The sequence below is a fragment of the Ctenopharyngodon idella genome, chromosome 9, assembly GCF_019924925.1.
Source record: "Ctenopharyngodon idella isolate HZGC_01 chromosome 9, HZGC01, whole genome shotgun sequence".
Lineage (NCBI taxonomy): Eukaryota > Metazoa > Chordata > Actinopteri > Cypriniformes > Xenocyprididae > Ctenopharyngodon > Ctenopharyngodon idella.
Window position 1 is genome coordinate 28,825,519 of NC_067228.1, and position 9,651 is coordinate 28,835,169.

Consider the following 9,651-nt stretch of genomic DNA (forward strand, 5'->3'; position numbering starts at 1 on the left):
ACATTATAGCAGTTCTTCAGTGAATAGTAGCACGTAGGGCCGCATGAACCTCAATGTCGAGAACCTTTAGGTCAAAACAGTCACAGCTTCGTGTTGTTTTACTAGTGAGTTATGGCCTGCATATAGCCGATTCCCCCTGCTCTTCTCGGGCTGGTTAATAGCTCTGCTCTTGTGGGCTCTCCTCCCAGCATGCAGCTTCCAGGCAGCTCTGTAGTGTCTTTGTTTGTTGGCCGCTGCTGTCCACGGGGAGCCTCGTCCATGCCGTCCCCCTGGTGTCCAGATGTTGCCTGGTCAACTGGCCCTTGGTATGACAGCCTGACCTGCTCCAGCACAGTTTACCTCGCAATCCAACCAAACATACTGTAGCATTTTCTGAAATAGAAACATCTGTTTCAATTCAAATTAATATTTAAATAATTGTCTACTTCAAGATCATGTCAAAACTGTCTAGGTTGATTAGTCTTAAAAGTAAAGTGTGCAATGTCTGTCATTAGCATCATCAAATACAATATAAAATACAATATAAAAGCAGCTATATATTTTAAGACTCATTTATACTGTGAGAAGAAAAAAATTATGTGATAAATTAAACATATTCATTCAATGTAATTAATTGGTTAAATATTATTATTAATAATAAAATAGTTATTAATACTTCAAATTTATTCAGCCCTTTTCAAATTAATTTTTTTTTTTTCCATGAAATGTTTCCTAGATCCCAGTTTGAAATCCCTTGGTGTATTTATTTATTTATTTATTATGCTGGTATAATTTATTTGATTGTATTTTTTGGTATATATATATATATATATATATATATATATATATATATATATATATATATATATATAAGATAACATACATAGAAACTGTAAGTATTGTAAGTGAATTTTGCAATTTTCTATAATTGTAGTCACCATAAACTTCAGTAGTCAAATTTAATTATATAATTTTTTTATATATATAATATATATATATATATATATATATATATATATATATATATATATATATATATATATATATATATATATATATATATCTATAAATCTACATTGTTTATCCTTTTGATCTTTGATTTGATTGATCTTTAAAATTTTAACCTATCATTAAAAGTAAAACAGTGGAAAGTGGGAGAAAACTCACACTATGAAATAAATGTTTTTCTCCATGTTGGATGCAATTATTGGCACCCAATTATTGCAACGTCCTTTTCCCAAGATAACAGTCGTCTTCTGTAATGTCTGAGGAGTTGTAGAACTCAAGAGATTAGAGACCATTCCTCCCTATAGAATCTCTCCAGATCCTTCATTTTCCCAGCTCCATGTTGGTGCTTCTTCTCTTTAGTTCACCCCACTCATTTTCTATAGGGTTTAGATCAGGGGACTGGGATGGTCATGGCAGAAGCTTCATTTTGTGCTCAGTGACACATTTTTGTTTTGATTTTGATGTTTGTTTTGGATCATTGTCCTGATGGAAGATCCAGCCACGGTCCATTATAAGATTTCTAGCGGAAGTGGTCAGGTTTTGATTTTTTTTTTTTTTTTTTTTTTTTTTAATCTGTTTTGCTAGAATCCATGATACCATGTATCTGAACAAGATGTCCAGAACCTCCGGCAGAAAAATAGGCCCACAACATTAAATATCCAGCAGTATATTTAACCGTGGACATGGGGTACTTTTTATCCCTGAAAATGCTCTTTTTTTTAATTTATTATTTATTTATTTATTTATTTATTTTTTATAAAGTTTCAACTGACCAGGTCCCTTTTTGAAGTTCCGGTCGTGTCTGACAACTGAATTTGATGGAGTTTGTTTTTGGATGAGCGAGGAGGATTTTTCTGAAAAGCCTCCCGAATGGTGATGTAGGTGCTGTTTGATCATTTTTTTTTAGCCTTTCTGACCCCAAGACTCAACTAATTTCTGCAATTCTCAGCTGTGATCCTTGGAGAGTTTTTGGCCACTTAAACTCTCCTCGCTACTGTGCATTAGGACGCTATAGACACGTCCTCTTCCAGGCAGATTTGTATAAGTTCCAATATCTAGTTGATTGGAACTTCTTAATTATTGCCCTGATGTTGGAAATGGGGATTTTCAATGCTTTAGCTATCTTCTTACAGCCATTTTCTATTTTGTGAAGCTCAACAATCTTTTGCTGCACATCAGAATTATATTTTTTGGTTTTATGCATTGCGATTTAATGATTAAGGGAATTTGGCCTTTTGTGTTTCCTCTTATTTATACTCCTGTGGAACAAGTCATGGCTGAACAATTTCATGCTCCTAGTCACCCTGGTGTGCTTAAAAAAACATAAATATGAATGAGAAGATACTTCAGAGATATTTTACTCATAAGAATTTCTAGGGTTGCCAGTAATTGTGGCCAACATGCATTGGAGAAAAACATGTATTTCATAATGCAAGTTTTCCCCCATTTTCAATTGTTTTACTTCAATGAAAGGTTAGAATTTTCAGAATTTTTTGAATGAAAGATCAAAAGGATAAATGATGCAGATTTATTTTCACAAGGGTGCCAATTATTCTGGAGTTGACTGTATCTTGTGCTCTGTTTACAGAAAGTCCATCCATCCATCAAACCGCTTGTCCCTGTAGGGTCACGGGGACTTGTTAACCGGTTAACTTAATTTTTACCACATGAATTTTTAGTGTAGCTGTGTCTGCATTTTAAGCAGAGATTGGAAAAAATATTTGAACATACCCTTTAAAAAAATAAAATAATAAAGTTGAAGGACAAGCATGCTGAAACAAAGATCAATTGCCAACCAAAATGTCTAAACTCAAGCTACACTCTTAAACTAGTGTCCAGATAATGAATATCATGCTTATTAAAGGGATAGCTGGTAAAATGCGGGAAACAGTCAAGAGCTATGGATCACTGCAGTCACACCTCTAAGTGTCACATTCAGGGTCAGCGGGGAAGTTTTGAGAGATCAGTCAGCAAAAGGGCACTTCATCACCAGCCTCTAGTCCATACCATAAAAGTCAAAGGGGAAAGATGATGATTGTTAGAGGCCTGTAAATCTTCTATAGGGTTCAGTTAACTGCTTTTGATCTGTGGCAGCACTGTATGAAATATATCTCCAATATGAGATCAGAGAGTGGGAGCTTTGGACGGGGGGCCAATTGTAAAGGCTGAACTGCAGTAGCTTCTACGGCGCCAATGAAATGTCATAATCAGGAATATCTTGCTCAGAGACTAGTTTGAGCTGTGGTAGACGGGCTTGGCTATTGTGTGATGAGCAGCCTCTTCAAATCACTCATCCTTTATCTGAAATCAATTATCATTGTGAAGATGGAGGCTGTGCTTGCGATAGACATCACAGACCCAGCTGTTGCCCTCTGTACTTATTAGCCTCACTCTGAAGACAACCATAGTATTAATCTGCAAACTCAGGACAAATGTAATTACACGTTCATTCAATAGCTGTCACACTTAAAACCCTCGTGATGATGTATTGTTGTGGGATGTACAGATTAGAGTTTCATAATTAGTTCATGTCGACATGCATATTGCAAAACAGCAGTGATGTAATGGACCCAGGCTAATTCTCCAAAATGGGGAAGGATGCCTGCTCTGGACCATGGAAATGAAGACGTCTGTTCTTCATCTCCGTGGCAAATGTTTGGAAATGAGTAAGTGTGCTTGAGTGGTTTTCAGTTGTCCCACTTCAGACGATTCAACACAATCAATCATAGGATCATCTGGTAAATCTTTAAGACATGAAAAGAAAAATAAATAAATAAATAAATAAATAAATAAGAATAATAACATCTGCTTAAATCAAGGAGGTCTGAATAAAGCATTTTCATTTATCTCCTGCTCTGAAGGTACACAACCTGTTTGCTGCCATCTTTGCTCATGGGCACTTTGGAAACAAAGAACATGACAACTTCATTGAGACTACACTGGTGTGTACACAAAGGCAGCAGACAAAGAAAAATTTATCTATTTGAATAACCCTCATAATGCATTCAAAATCTGCATCCAATCTTTTCATTTGCAGGGTCTGTTTGGACAACTAAAAGCATATTGTATCTGATCAATAACTTCTTATTAATGTGAATTAATAATGTGAACGCTCAAAATTGTCTGTTTTGATTGTTCCTATGTTATTACCATGTTGTTATGTTATTACTACATTTACTTTTTATTAATTAGAAAATTAGAATTTTTTAGAAATTTCAAATTTTACATGAACTACAGAAAAAACACTTTCATACAAGAAAAAAACTTTTTCATTATTCATGAGAAATTGTATTTGAATATTATATAAAATATTTAAGAACATGTACTGTCATTTGACAATTACCAGTATTAACTTAATGGATTAAATTAAATTAATTGAACATATAACTTAAAAAATAAATAAATAAATAAATAAATAAATATATAAATATATATATATATATATATATATATATATATATATATATATATATATATATATATATATATATATATATATATAATATATTTCTTTCTTTCTTTCTTTCTAGCAAAATTAAATTTCAAATCAGTCTAAACTATGGTACTCTACAGTGTTTTCCAAGATGTGTGTTATGTGGGTCTTCAAAAAATGGTTATACTGTGTCTCATAAAAAGGTGTTTGTACTAAGAAGATTGCATGTTTTAGAAATCTTCACGGTTCTGAATGGACCTGAATGCATTATAAGGGTAAAGAGCCTTTTAAAAAAAATTAAAATACATCTATAAATCAGGTGCTAATTTAGCAATTTATATATTTTTTCTACAAATTATTTAGCCAGAGTACTCTGCTACTTTTGAGTAGTCATTAATAGATAAAAAAAAAAAAAAAAAAAAAAAAAAAATGCTTTTTGCATCTAGAATGATGCAGTTACTGCCTCTACCAGCAGGGGCTAACCGGGCCATGCTAACCAGCCAAACAACAAATAAAATTCTGAGTTTCACAGAAGTGATCCTTTGATTACATCAAGGATTCACATTTTTGTGGTGCAAGAAAAAACAAGCCATCAGAGTGATTAATATGCTTCCCAAAGATGCAATATTAATTGTGCAGTAGAATGTCACAGGGTAATATTCATTACCTGGAGATTTGTATGAAATAGAGATGGAGAGAAAATATTCTTTCCTCTGCAGTAAGTGGAAAAACCTCATTCTCGAGCATTTGTGATGATAATTTCCCCTGCGCATCCGACAGATCATTTGTTAAGCAGACAAGAACAGAGAAGCGTGTTTAATCCCCCGACCTGTTTCCTACTTGGAGTGACATTGACTTTTCCCTTGGTTCCAGTGAGATTGACGAGCCAGTCCAGCCACAGTACCACAGAGACTCCCTCCTCAATGTATGTCTCAGCCATCATCCATTCTGGCACATACAGCGCACGTCTTCTCCAGCCCATGCAGCGTGCGTGATGAAACACTGTTAGGGCAGTGCTCTGGCCCTGAAGCCATGCTTTCAGTTATTCATGCCACCAACCGACAGATTTAATTGTTTTTTTGTTTTTTTTGTTTTTTTTAGTTGTCTTTGCTTTCATTTGTATGTTGCTGAATAATTTTTGAACACACGACAAAAGCTTTCTCACTAATCAGCATTTTGTCTCCTGTTGCAGGTAAAATATCCTTAAAGCAAGTTTTATTTGAGAAGCAAGAGATGTGTATTCAGTGAGTATGATTATTTTTTTCTGCTGAATCCTTTAGCATTTTATTTTCTTATTTAAACATAAATCTAACAAAGTGTATATTTAAAACAAGAACCAAATTATTTGCAAACAAACTCAGATACAGTATATTCTGGAACAAGTCTTAAGGCCCATTCACAAAGAAAGATAGCTATAATGATAACTATATTAAAGTCCACACCAATGCACAAGAACTATAATGCACATTCTGTTTATAATAAGCATGTGCTGCTCTGTCATCTGCTACTTGAAATGCTCTTTAAACTCTTTAAAGCAGGATGGATTCTGATTGGCTATCAATGATTTTATCATTCATCATCTGGAAAAAATAAATTGTTTTGAAAGTGATTCCAATGTTATTGTTCCTTTGTAGCATTATCATTATAGTTTTGGTGTGGATGTCCCTATTTTTTTTAAATTTAGAACTATTTTTAAAAATATATCTTCATTGTTATCATTATAGTTCTCATCCTTGGTGTAAACAGGCCTTTATCCTACACAATTATTATTTATTATTTATATTATTATTAACTTGTTATAAGAATGTTTAAATATTTGGTTACACTTTATTTTACAGTGCTGTAGTTACATTGTAATTACTCAAATAAGTACTGAGTACTATTAATTAACTACTTACTATAGAGTTACAGTTAGGGTTAGGTTTAGGGTTAGTTACTTGTAATTATGAATAATTTACTGTTATTACTATAGTAAGTACATGTAGTAGTGTGTAACTACGGCACTGTAAAATAAAGTGTTACCAAATATTTTGCTAAAAATCCACCACAAAAATAAAAAGTTAAAAACATACTTTTCAGCACGATTATTAAGCATCTATTGAAGCAGAGCTTTTTGCATCGATCCTTCTCCACATTTTTCTTCTTGAAACCCAGTGTCTTTGAGGACAGAAAAACAACAGTAAATGATAAACACATGACATGCCAACTTTATTACTGACCCAAGACCCTTTCCAGGAAGTGACCTATGTGGACAACGCTCAATCAGGCCCGAGACTGCCAAAAGAAAGGCTGCTTATGGCTTTGCAAGGTGCTGTTCTGCTTTGTGCTACAGCTGCAAACAGCTGGAGGCTTTTGAAAGAGCTTGAGTTTTTTTCAAGGAAACTCAGCTGTCTTGTTTGTCATTCTCGTCATCTGATCCGTTGCACATGAGTGGAAGTTTAGAGGTTGTTTGACTTCAAAGTCTTGCCACCTACTTTGTCTCGGTGGAGCGCCCCTAATCCCCCTACTTGTAACCACGCTGTTGAGGACAGTGGACTCTTTTGCAATTTGTTTTGAAATTCATGACAAAGACTACACAAAACCTTCTAAAATTTCACCACTTTGAACTGTAACTTACCATAGCATGGGATTATTATGACCTACTCACACAACCCCGCTGGAATGAAGCCAGCTATGAAATCAGACTGTAATCATTAGAGTTGAACTCTACGACATGTACTGTGAAGTCCAAACTGGTCCGAGACCCTATACTGGAATCCCTCCCCCCACCCCCACCCCCTATTCTAACCTTTACAAAATCCTGAAATGTTTGTTTTAAAAGTTGAACAAAAAGAAAAGGTAAATTGAAAAGAAAAATATTCAAGATGTGAGATTGACCACGTGAACTCTTTTGTACAGATGGACAGATGTTCTTGCAAGGTTCTCAAACTGTTCTGGACAACATGATCTTCAGGTTTTGTTCTGCTGTCATTACAGTTTCATCCAGTGTTTGGTAAGTTACTCTAAAAAAGTAATTAATTACTAGCTACTAAATACATCTTCAACAGTGTAAATACATTACTGTACTAATTACTCTCTCTAAAAAGTATTAAATTACTTATTACTAATTACTTTCTAAATTCCATATCAACCTCGACCAGTTGAACAATACAAGGATAAACACAAAACTGCTCTTTTAATTCTTTCAAATAAATAAAATTGCATAAATTATTTTTGAACTGACCAAAGTATTAAAAGAGAGAATTAAAAACATACATTTTATCATTAGATGTTTAATGTTAAGTCCACTATTGTTTTATACAGAATTGTTCTATGTATACAATATTTAATGCAATTACATCAGAAGTAACTGTAATTAAATTACAGAAAAATGCCTATCTATCTATCTATCTATCTATCTTATCATCTACAGTCAAACCAAAATTTATTTAGACACCTTGAACATTTCATTCATTAATACAGTTTATTCACTATATTAAAAAAAATAAAAAATAAATAAATAAATGGTAATAAAATATGACAAGATCTCGGAGTTAAACTGTATCAGAAAAAAAAAAACTTAATTAAGTCAGATAACTTAAGCAAAACATGGTCAGGTCAAAGTGTCTGAATATTTTTTGATTCCAAATTTTTATCAATTTTACTAGTAGTCAACTGTATGAAGAATTTCTTTGGGTGTAATTTGTGACAGTTTATCAAATGTCTTTATTTATTAATGTCTGAATAAGTTTTGGTTTGACTGTATCTGTCTATCTGTTTGTCTGTCTCTCTGTCTGTCTGTCTCTGTCCATCTATAATAGTATTATAGTATCTGTCTGTATTATAGTATCTTTCTGTCTGTCTATAGATATCGATAGATAGATATAAACTTTTACAAATATCATAAATTACACCACATTACACCTGAACTAACCAAATCTTTTTAGTCACACTATTTATTTAAGCAGAAAAACAGTTTTGTTAAAATATTATTGTCAGGTTTATGTTGTTTTCATGGACTTTTTCAAATTGGCCGCATCTGAAATTGCATACTTCCCTACTATATAGTAGGTGAAAAACAGTATGTAACAAAAGAAGTATGTCCAAATTCACAGCACTCATAAAATAGTAGGCAAAATGACCTACTACTGCTGCCGAGATTCTGAAGTGTGCATTTGACACTTTACGATTGATCCTCTCCTTCATTTCTTTGGACCACGCCGTAACAATTATATAGCTTTTTTTCTTTCTAGGAAACTGTAATTACTGCCAAACTACTACAGTACTACTACTACTACTACTACTACTACTACTACTACTACTACTGGGCTTGATGAGGCTTAATGAGGCTTTTTGTCTTCATTGTGATGTAAGGGTAGTTGTATCACAAAGTTTTGACTTTATACCCCAAAATATCTTCCCCAAAAATATAACTTCCCTAAAAATACTGAAATTTTTAATTAACAAAATAAAGTGAATTAAGCAAATACACGTTAATCATTGTATGTATTCAAATCTTATGTATGAATTGCATTTTTTAATGTGTAATTTAAGTGTTGTGCCATTGACTTGCATAACAAATGCAAGAAAAAATTCAATTTCAACTCTTTTTACTTATGCTAATAAATTTAATTTGTAATAAATACATCTGTATTAAATAAAAAAGAAAAGAAGTAGTATTTTCACTAGAGGCCTTTTGGACCTGCCTTAGCTCAAATCCCTGTACTAGGTGTTTCTCTAACAGTCCTCATAAGGAGTCGCAGCTCTGTATCTGAGGACCACATAAAAGAGCCCATCTCAAATGACTAATGTAGTTTGCCTACCCTGTCTGACCATATTATCACACACAGCACTCCTGTGGCCTTGTTATACTTATGTGGGAAAGATACATTGAGTCAAAGGCGTTGACTCGGTGCTTATACCTGCTTGTCTGCTTTACATTTCATTTCATTATCCTCAGCCCACATGAGTCCTTCTGGAGCAGAGCGGCAGTAGATCACCTGCTGAACAAATTGAGCAGCATCCCACATACTGAATTCATTGCCTCTGAACCAAGGAGGAACGGCCTGATCTCCCCCACTCTTCCTGTGCCTGTGAACATCAGGCACATCTGCACCAGCACATCTGCTCCTTCTCAAGCTCTCTAGGTAGAGCAGAGCCAGCATCATTCATCCTGGGAACAGCCATGTTTGACTGCCTTGGAATTCTAAAGATAGGTTGAATTAAAAACGCACTATAAATTACTCCCCTAA

The 9,651-nt window shown here is 33.8% G+C and overlaps 1 long non-coding RNA gene across 1 annotated transcript in view; it reads left to right on the forward strand.

Moving 5' to 3' along the window:
• The window catches only part of LOC127518817 (uncharacterized), a 46,188-nt gene extending 36,537 nt beyond the window's left edge, over positions 1-9,651 (forward strand). The window contains exons 3-5 of the long non-coding RNA XR_007931669.1: positions 5,613-5,664; positions 7,319-7,412; positions 9,360-9,651. This is a non-coding gene — a long non-coding RNA (uncharacterized LOC127518817). The remainder of the gene's footprint in view (positions 1-5,612; positions 5,665-7,318; positions 7,413-9,359) is intronic.